Source organism: Dipodomys ordii, unplaced genomic scaffold (genome assembly GCF_000151885.1).
Source record: "Dipodomys ordii isolate 6190 unplaced genomic scaffold, Dord_2.0 Scaffold34, whole genome shotgun sequence".
Taxonomy (NCBI): domain Eukaryota; kingdom Metazoa; phylum Chordata; class Mammalia; order Rodentia; family Heteromyidae; genus Dipodomys; species Dipodomys ordii.
In genome coordinates, this window is record NW_012267250.1 from 2698548 (window position 1) to 2709769 (window position 11222).

The following is an 11222-nucleotide window of genomic DNA, read 5'->3' on the forward strand; positions in this document are numbered from 1 at the left end:
GGCTTTTTTCTTTTTTGCTTATGTGGTGCTGAGGAATCGAACCCAGGGCCTCATGCATGCAAGGCAAGCGCTCTACCACTGAGCCACCTTCCCAGCCCATGGCAGAATACTTTTAAGTATGGTTCATGAGGATGGCAAAGATGACAAAAGTTCCCCAAACTCTTTCCAACAAAACACTAGCATTTTGAAATGGTTCTGTATTTTTCTTTTTATCAGTCATGGGGCTTGAACTCTGGGCCTGGATGCTGTCCCTCAGCTCTTCAGCTCAAGGCAAGTGCTCTACCACTTGAGCCACAGCGCCACTTCTGTCTTTTTCTGTTTATGTGATGCTGAGGAATCGAACCCAGGGCCTCATGCATGAGAGGCAAGCACTCTACCACTGAGCCACCTTCCCAACCCCTCTTTACATTTTTTAATAGCTTTGAAATGTGAAGTTCTTTTTCTTAACAGTGCAAAGTGGAGAAAAATAAAAACATTCTCAAGAAAGAGTTTTGAAATGTGTTTCACATTTCTAGAGGTTGTTAAAAATGACACATTATCATCCTGTGTGGTGCCATTTCAGTTGAGTATCGTTGAATTTTCACTTTTGCTATCTGTATGCCCCTGTCCAAAAACATGGATTATGATAATTTCATAATATTCTGTTTCTATGATAATACTAATTTTTATGATTAAGGGAAAAGAACAGTTGTTAAATTGTAAGTAAATTGAAAACCGCCACAATCTGAATGAATCTAAGAGCCTCTTCCATTGTATGAAATACATGTTTTATTCCATGAATTTATGTGACCTAAAGACCTTTTATGTTTAATTCCCTATTTTTTTACTATGTTTTAAAGTTGAGATGGTATTTGATATTAAATCTAGTGTGTGAAAAGCAGAAATAATTCACTTTGATTTGAGATACTCATTGCACTAAAATAAATCTAAAAAGATTTGTAGTTAAGCTAAGAAATCATCTTTACTAACTTGCATGGTGCTTACATTAGTCAGGATGGGTATTAGGTTTGTTGTGGAAACAAATGATTCCCTCACCCCCAGATCTTCGTTGCTTAACATATAAACATTTATTTCTCACTGTGTAAAGTATATTCCTGGTCTGATAATTCTCTGATGTTGGTTTCTTCCATCTGGTTACTCAGCAATCTTGCAACCTGCCATCTGGGTCACATGGTAATCAGGGCTGCAAGGACAGAACAAGAGAGACTACATGGAACTCACACCCCCTCTCAAATGCCTCAGCGTTAGATATTTCCGTCTAGAAGTGACACATGTCACTGCCACCCACAGCCCATTGGCCTATAACCACCAGAAGAGAATACATAACCTTGCTATATGTTCACAAATGTGTGGAGAACAAGATATGAATGAGTGCTGCAAGTCTTCACCACAGTGACCTTGGGCAAGTAACTTTATCTCTGTTATAAGGGGATTGGCTTTGGTCCCTTCAGAATTCTACCTCTTCTCACAACTCTTAGTCTAAATGTTTGTTTTCTTTGATTACAATTGTGACTTTAATTAGTTTTATGCATTATATTGCTGTCACTCTGAGGTATCAAATAATACTGGCAAAAGACACATGTTTATGATGTGTTAGGTAGCTGATAGCTAAACTAGAGGAATCAGAGAGCAAATGATCTATTGCTCTTCTTTGTTTGAGGAATTGGGGTTTCAGGCCCTTGTAATTGGTAGGTAGGAACTTTAGCACTTGAATCAACTTTGGCACTTGAATCTATTTCAGTGACAGGACCTTCAGTTATTTAATTTTCCTATGACTCAGGTTATATATATGTGTGTGTGTGTGTGTGTGTGTGTGTGTGTGTGTGTGTGTGTGTGTGTTTATGTGTTTGCCAGTCTTGGAGCTTGGACTCAGGACCTTGGTGTTGTCCCTGAGCTTTTGTGCTCAAGGCTTATGTTCTACCACTTTGAGCCACAGCTCCAAATTAGGCTATTTTGGTGATTAATTAGAGATAAGAGTCTAACAGGCTTTCCTTCCTGGGCTGGCTTTAAACCTCAGTCTTCAGATCTCAGCCTCCTGAGTAGTGTGGATTACAGACACGAACCATCAGCACTCAGTTATGGCTCCATTTTTTAAAACTCTAATGTAGACTAAGAATGGAAGATAGATATAATACCATTTCATAAAGTTATTGTGACCATTAAGCAATTCATGCAATGTTCTCCTTAGTGCCTGAAACATACTAAGAATTCAATACATTTATTTTATTTCATCTTAAAATGATTTTTAAAAGGTGTCTATGTTCCTTGCTGTGTCTTAATATGTATCTACATGTAATATAAAGTTGTCAATAAGTTTTTAGGTTTGTCATTGTTGTTCTTCTTGACTTGGTTAGATAGGCTGGCCCAACCCACCCAAGTCTCTCATCTATTGCCACATAAAATGGAGTCATACATAATGCCTCATGTAGGAGATGTGGTTACAAACCTCCAGCCCTTCTTGGCTCTAACACCTAAGATTGTCTTGCCTTGACCTCCAAGATTCTCGTCTGGTTTTCCCTGTTACCTAGCTCTGGTTTTCTCTGGAAGACTTAACTTGGTTTTTCCTTTAGAATCTTGAGAATTTTACTTCCTTCAGGTAGAAGTTTCCAACCCTAACCTCAGCCCCTCAGAACCCAAGCTCTATCTCTACTTCCAGGCTGCACTGATTCTTGGTCCTAGCCTCAACAAAGTAAAGGACACATCAGATAGAATCTTTTATTCTATTGGCTATACCTTTTGAGCCTAGGTATTTTCTTCTTCTTCTTTTTTTTTTAATTGTGAAAATACTGTACAGAGGGGTTAAAATTACATGGGCAAGATAATGAGTACATGTCTTAACAAGCATTGTAGCCTCCTCTTTTTCCCCCTTCTCATCCTCTCCCCACCCCCCCCCAGCCCTCCTCCCCCTCCACCAAAGTTGTAAAGTTCATTTTTGACATAACGACTTATACATCCCATTGTTGCAATGGATCCACCTGTATCCCTATTTAAACGATTTGTTTTTTCCCTTCCCCTCCACAAATTATACTGACATCAGATACAGTGAAAGCAGGGGTTATACCATGGGGGAGGGACATACAAAGCAACAAAGAAATAATCTTATAAATGTGTTGAAACAATCACATGAAAGAAAAACACATTTGAATACATATCTTAGGGTTCATTTCCCTAATATCAGCTTATCTGACCTTTTCTGCTTGAATCAGACATATACTAGTTATTGCAAATAGGGGAGACCATGGGACCTATGTTTCTTTGGGCCTGGCTTACTTCACTTCATATAATTTTTTCCAAGTCTTTCCATTTCCTAACAAATGGGGCAATGTCATTCTTTCTGATGGAGCCATGGAATTCCATTGTGTATATACACAACATTTTCTTGATCCATTCATCTACTGAGGGGCATCTGGGGTTGGTTCCATATCTTAGTTATGGTAAATAAGGCTGCAATAAACATAGTCGTGCTGGTAGCTTTAGTGTGGTCTTGTTTGTGAACATTTGGATAAATATCCCAAAGTGGGATTGCTGGGTTATAGGGGAGCTCTATGTGGAGTCTTTTGAGGAACTTCCATACTACTTTCAAAAGTGGTTGAACAAGTTTACACTTCCACCAACAATGCGGTAAGGTTCCCTTCTGTCCACATCCCCTCCAGCATCTGTTGTTATTAGAGTTCTTGATTATAGCAATTCTAACTGGGGTAAAGTGGTATGGCAATGTTGTTTTGATTTGCATTTCTTTTATGGCTAGGGAGGTTGAACATTTCTTCATGTGTCTATTGGCCATCCTTCTTTCCTCTTCAGAGAAGTCTCTGTAAGTCTTTACCCCACTTATTTATTGGGCAGTTGTTTCTTTGAAGATTTGTTGTTGGGGAATTTAATTTTTTGAGTTCCAGGTATATTTTAGATCTAAGGCTCTTGTCCGTTGTATGGCTAGTGAAGATCTTCTCCCCATCTGTGGGCTTTCTATTGATCTTGCTAGCTATGTCCTTTGCCATGCAGAAGCTGTGCAATTTCATGCAATCCCATTTGTCCAACCTTTCTTTGGTTTGTTGTCTTTCTGGATCTCTATTAAAATTTCGGCCTGTGCCAAGGAGACCTAGGATTTCTCCTATTCCGTCCTGTAATGCTTTCAGAGTGTCTGCTTTGACTCTGAGGTCTTTGATCCATTTTTCCAGAATCTTCATCATAAAAGGGTGTTGGATCTTGTCAAATGCTTTTTCTGCATCTATTGAGATAAACATGTGGTTCTTATCCTTGCTCCTGTTGATGTGATGAATTATATTAATTGATTTGCATATATTGAGCCAGCTTTGCATCCCTGAAATGAATCCTGTTTGATGGTGGTGTATGATTTTTTGGATAAATTTTTGAAGTTGATTGGCCAAAATTTTGTGGAGAAGTTTTGCATCAATGTTCATCAAAGAAATGGGTCTATAGTTCTCTTTCTTTGATGAGTCCCTACCTGGTTTTGGGATGAGGGTTATGTTGGCTTCATAGAATGAGTTCAGTAGTGAACTTTCTCTTTCAATTTCCTTGAAGAGTTGGTGAGTATTGGTATGAGCTCTGCTTTGAAGGCCTTGTAGAATTCTGCTGTAAAACCATCTGGTCCTGGACTCTTCTTACCTGGGAGGTCTCGTATTGCTGTTTCTATTTCAATGCTTGATATGGGCCTATTAAGATGGTTTAACTCATCTTGGTTTAGTTTCGGCATGTCAATATTTGCTAGGAAAAGGTCCATTTCTGCCAAGTTCTCAAACTTATTAGCATAAAGTTTTGAGAAGTATTCTGTTATAATGTTCTGAATCTTGGTTGTTTCTGTGCTGATGTCTCCATTTTCATCTCTGAGTTTATTTATTTGGGTGTATTCTGTTGTTTTTCTGATAACATTTTGTTAAGGTTCTGTCAATTTTGTTAATTTTCTCGATGAACCAACACTTTGTTTTGTTGATTCTTTCTATGTTTTTTTTTGGATTCTAATTGATTTAATTCTGATTTAATTTTAATTATTTCTCTCCGTCTACTGGATTAGGGTTTATCTTGCTGCTCTTTTTCAAGGAGGCTCAGATGTCTCATTAATTTGTTTATTTCAGATCTCTCCACTTTGTTAATGTAGGAACTCAGAGCTATAAACTTGTCTGTGTGTACTGCCTTTGCTGTGTCACAGAGGAGCTGGTAATTTGTGTGTTCATTTTTGTTGAATATCATGAACATTTGAATTTCCTTTCTAATCTCTTCCATGACCCATTCATGATTCAGTAGTGTGTTGTTCAGCCTCCATGTGTTACAGGACTCTCTTTGGTGGCTTTTGGTGTTGAGTTCTAATTTTATTTCCTTGTGGTCTGAGAGAATGCAAGGTATAACTTCAATGTTTCTGAATTTGAACAAGTTTGCTTTGTGGCCTAAATGTGGTCTATTTTGGAAAATGTTCCATGTGCTGCTGATAAAAATGTGTATTCTGATGCTGCTGGGTGAAATATTCGGTAGATGTCTGTTAAATCTAGTTGATCTGTGCAGTTGTTTAGATTGGTGGTTTCTCTGTTGAGTTTTTGCTGAGTTGATCTATCTAGTGGGGAAAGTGGTGTGTTAAAGTACCCAACAATTAATGTCTTTGGATCTATGTGGGATTTGAGGGAAAGTAGTGTTTGTTGGATAAATTTGGGTGCTCCATTGTTTGGCAAATAGATATTTAGAATTGTAATATCCTCCTGAAGGAGAGATCCCTTAATTAATATGTAGTGACCTTCTTTATCTCTTCTCACGAATTTTAATTTGAAGTCTATTTTATCTGATATTAGGATTGCAATTCCCGCCTGTTTATGGGGGCTGTTTTTTTGGTAGATTTTGTTCCAGCCTTTCACATTGAAAATGTGTTTGTTTTTATGGGCAAGATGTGACTCCTGAAGGCAGCAGATAGAAGGATCTTGCTTTTTAATCCAATAGACAGTCTATGTTGCTTAATTGGAGAGTTAAGTCCGTTAATGTTGAGAGATAGGACTGAGAGGTGTTTGGGAGTTCCTGCCATTTTATCCACTTTCTTGGGGGCAGTGGCAACTGGTTTCTTGGATTCTCATTTTGGGTGTGGTTTCTTGGCCTTTATTGTTGTCATTTTGGTTTTCTATGTGTAGGACATCTTTAAGAATCCTTTGTAGGGCTGGTTTGGTGGAGATGAACCTGGGTATTTTCAATGTCACTCTTATTCTCACCATCCCAAACTAATGCTAAACCAAGGGTGGTAAGTTCTACAGGCACTGTTCTTTTTTGAGATATGGATAGAAAGTATTCTCTCTGCTGCCTCATGGATCTTATATGCATTTTCCTTGGGAAGTAGCCGGTTGCTGCGTGAAATGTGAGAGTGGTACACATGCACTTTCTAGCATAGGCACGATATCTAGCATAGGATCAACGTGCTCATCTGCTCTTTTGCTTCTTGGCTGATTTAATGGAAAATTCTCTGTGTGTAGCTGTCAAAGGGATTACATGCAAGGAACAGGGTTCCTTACATGCAGGCAAGGTTCCACTTAAACTTTGTTTCTGCCCAACACATGAAAGATTTCATACCTTCCTGCCAAACTCCACCCAGCCTCACCTTACCCCTCACCTGCAATGGCAAGAGAAGAATACCAATTGAATCAGATTGGACTTTGATACAATCAGGTTGCTTTTTTCTTTTTGTCGTCTTTCTTTTTCTAAGGTCTAGCATGGGGCTTTCCTCATAGGTACATAGTACAGGCAGAGAACGCCAAGCTTCTAAGATATATGTGTATGGCAAGAGTTACATCAAAAGATACTGTCATCTGCTCCCTAAAATGATGATAAATGTAGCTACAGCCTGCTTTTCCCCAATCTGCCTTTGTAATCTTATATGGCAAACAGGTCAAATTTGTCACTGCCAAATGTAATACATTCTTATCTTTGATTTTGAAAAAAAAGATAAATCTTTAGAGAAGAATTTCCAAATATTCTGCAAAAAGGTTCTATAGCCTTATATTGTTTATCATGAAGGGAAAAATAAGGAGGGCTTTGCCATTCCAATATTATCTAGCTTTTAAATGCACTGCGTGTGAACATATGAAGACCTTTGCTTCTAAGGTACAGCTTATCAAACTCTGGCAGGGAGTTGGAACCAAGAAAAGAAGATAATTTTGGTATTAGGTTTCAAATACATAACACCTACACTCTTGGATGGCCAAGAGTGGATGCTTATGTTTAATTAATATAACATTGAGTGAATATAAAAACTGACATCCTGTTTGAAAATTAGCAAAAAAACCTTAAAATATATTAATGTATTAATTAATACATTATATACACTATAATAAAAATATTGAAATAATATAGAATATAAATAATATATAAAATATCAATTAATATATTAATCTCTGTGCTTTTTCAACATAAGGTTTCATTAGTTTTTCTAATAAGGAAAACAAAGCTTGAGGCATTTAGGCAAGAACTCAGGCTTCAGATTCAAATCCCAGTCTTCCTCATACCATCCAAGGTTCTCTTTGTCTTTTTTCCTGTGTGTTGAGGAAAGGACTTGGGTGAGTTTAAGGAGAAACAGTGACACTGGCATAGTTTGTCCTGTTCTTTGAGAAAACTGGAAGGATCATAGGCATCCTCTTATATCCATTGCTGGGAATATGAGTGTGGTTAATTTGTGCTCATCCCTGTTATTCATCTTCCCTCGTGCTCTATTGCTAGGGTTGGTCCTGAGTCTTCCTATGGATGGTGGTACAGCCCTATTTTCACTCTCAAACTGGTATGCTAGGAACTTTAAGGTTGATGCCTACTTTGTTTACATTAAGAAACATCCAGATGAATGTGTTTATTTATTCTGATTATTAGCCCCCTTTCATTTCTTTTTATTGTATTATCTTTAAGTAGTTGTACACAGGAGTTGCCATTTACCAAAGCTGGTTATGAATACAATGCATTTTGATCACTGTCTTTCCTTTCAACATTTTCACCTGTCCCTCCGCCCAGCCCTTGCCTCACTCTTCTTAATTCAGTTGGACATACACTGGATTCTTGACTGCATTCTACCTACCTTGGAAAATAATCAGAATAAATAAACACATTCATCTGGGGAAAAAATTCGCCCAAACCATGACTCATTTCATATTTTTCATTCAGTGTTTTTGTTTTGTTTTGATTTTTGCCAGTCATAGGGTTTTAACTCTGCGCCTGGGCACTATCCTTCAGCTCTTCAGCTAAAGGCGAGTGCTCTATCGCCACTTCTGGATTTCTAGTGGTTAATTGGAGATAACACTCTCACTGACTTTCCTGCCACGACTGTTTTTTAACTGCCAGAGCTCAGTCTCCTGAGTACCTAGGATTACAGGCGTGAGCCACTAAAGTCTGGCTGTCATTCAGTTTTTTTGAAGTAAAATTATTCCATATATTTGTTTTGTGATATAAACAACAATATATCTGGATTCTGTTTCTTTCAGAAAGTTATATATTTAAATATTTTTGTGATACACTATTGGATTAAACATTTAAATTAAATCAAAACCAGAATTTACCAATTTTCCTAATAATGATTTGAATCCTAAGAACCATTTTATGTAAGGTTTTGTTTTTTAATTATATATTTTGCATTGACTATGATATCTATCATGTATGTAAATATGCATAAGATATAGATTCTGGATAATAAATTGTGAATATATATATATACATATACATATATATATATATATTGATATGTATTGCATCCATTCCAGCTTGCATCAAGGAGTAGTACTCTACTGTGTGTAGATAAGTGATAGTTCAGTGATCATGGTTTGGGGTTCAAAGGGATTTTTCTATCCTGTGCCAACCGCATGATATGATAACATACTACTGTCAGTGCCCTGTGTTGAAAACTAATTTCTTTTTTTTCTTTAACTTTTTTTTAAAGTAAGTTTTTTATTGTGAAAATACTGTACAAAGGGGTTACAATCACATGAGCAAGGTAATGAGTGCATTCCTTATCAAGCATTGTTGCCGCCTCCTTTGTTTTTCCCTTACCATCCCTTCCCTCCCATCTCCACAACCCCCCTTACCTCCCCCTCCTCTCTCCCACCTAAACTGTAATGTTCGTTTTTTGACATAGTACATCTCATTGTTGCAATGGGTCAACCTGTATCCCTATTTAAAAAATTTGTTTTTCCTTCCGCTCCCCAAATTATACCAACATTAAATACAGTGAAAACAGGAGTTATACCGTGGGGGAGGGACATGGAAAACAACAAAAAAAATATCACATGGTACCTTATAAATACATTAGAAACAATAGCAAGAAAGAAAAAACTACTTGTGACCTTACCTTGGGGTTCATTTCCCTTAACATCATCTTATCTGACATTTTCTGCTTGTCTCAGATATATACTAGTTATTGCAAATAAGGGAAACCATAAGACCTGTTTCTTTGTGACTGGCTTACTTCACTTAATATAATTTTTTCCAAGTCTTTCCATTTCCTAACAAATAGGGTGATATTATTCTTTCTGATGGAGTTATAGAATTCCATTGTGTGTGTATACATATACATACATATATATGTATATGTATGTATGTATGTGTATGTGTATATAAATATATATATATATATATATATATATATATATATATATGACATTTTCTTGATCCATTCATCTACTGAGGGACATCTGGGTTGGTTCCATATCTTACCTATAGTAAATAATGCTGCAATAAACATAGTTGTGCTGGTAGCTTTAGTATGGTCTTGTTTGTGATCATTTGGGTAAATGCCCAAAAGTTGGATTGCTGGGTCATAGGGGAGCTCTAGGAAGAGTCTTTTGAGGAACCTCCATACTACTTTCAAAAGTGGTTGAGCAAGTTTACATTCCCACCAACAATGCAGTAAGGTTCCCTTCTGTCCACATTCCCTCCAGCATCTGTTGTTATTAGAGTTCTTGATTATAGCCATTCTAACTGGGGTAAGGTGGTATCTCAATGTTGTTTTGATTTGCATTTCTTTTATGGCTAGAGAGGTTGAGCATTTCTTCATGTGTCTATTGGCCATCCTTTCCTCTTCAGAGAAGTTTCTCTTTAAGTCTTTAACCCACTTATTTATTGGGCAGTTATTTCTTTGAAGATTTGTTTTAGGGGGATTTAATTTTTTGAGTTCCAGGTATATTTTAGATCTAAGGCTCTTGTCCGTTGTATGGCTAGTGAAGATCTTCTCCCAATCCGTGGGCTTTCTATTGATCTTTCTAGCTATGTCCTTTGCCATGCAGAAGCTCTGCAACTTCATGCAATCCCATTTGTACAACCTTCTTTGATTTGTTGTGTTTCTGGGTCTCTATTAAGAAAATTTCAGCCTGTTCTAAGGAGACCTAGGGCTTCTCCTATTTGTCCTGTAATGTTTTCAGGGTGACTGTTTTGACTCTGAGGTCTTTGATCCATTTGGAGTTGATTCTGGTGCAGGGTGATATATAAGGATCTAGCTTTAGTTTTCTACAGGTGATTAACCAATTTTGCCAGCACCATTTACTGAATAGGCTGTCTTTCTTCCATTCTATGTTTTTAGCTCCCTTATCAAAGATTAGATGGCTATAGATATGTAAGTTCATTTCTGGGTTTTCAATTCTATTTCATTGGTCCTGAGGTCTCTTCTTGTGCCAGTACCAAGCTTTGAAAACTAATTTCTTTTATGAAAGATGTATGGTGCCAGGCTACTCCTCACTTTTAAAATGTTCTTGAAGACAGCTTGGTATTCTTAGAATACCAATTCTTAGAATGCAGACATTTTTCACGGTGGAAAGATGTCCAAGGCTTATTTTTGTGAGATTTAGCTTGGCTAGGATCATAGTTAGAGACAATAGAATCTATTCCAGAGAGTTTTTAAAGATAAGAATTTAGAAAAGGAGTATGCTGAATCTGCTAAAGTCAGAGCTGCAGCTGAGCCCCCCAGGAACAACTCCCCATTGTCAGATGTAGAACTAAGCAGCTTTTGGAAGAGGATGGGGTTAGGGGATCCCAGTTATGAAATAAGGAATCAGGTTGCAGCATCTGGCAGTTGCTGCAGTGAGCAACTTGCTGAGGGCCAGACTGCCATAATCCAAGCCAGTAAGTGAGTGCCCAGGACCCAGCTTCTGCTCCAAGTGGCTCAGCAACTGAGTCAGTTTCATGCCAGTGCATATGAAAGGCAGAACTGCAAACCACACCAGGAAACTCAGGCCGATCAGGCTCATCTTCTACACCTTGGGATTTGG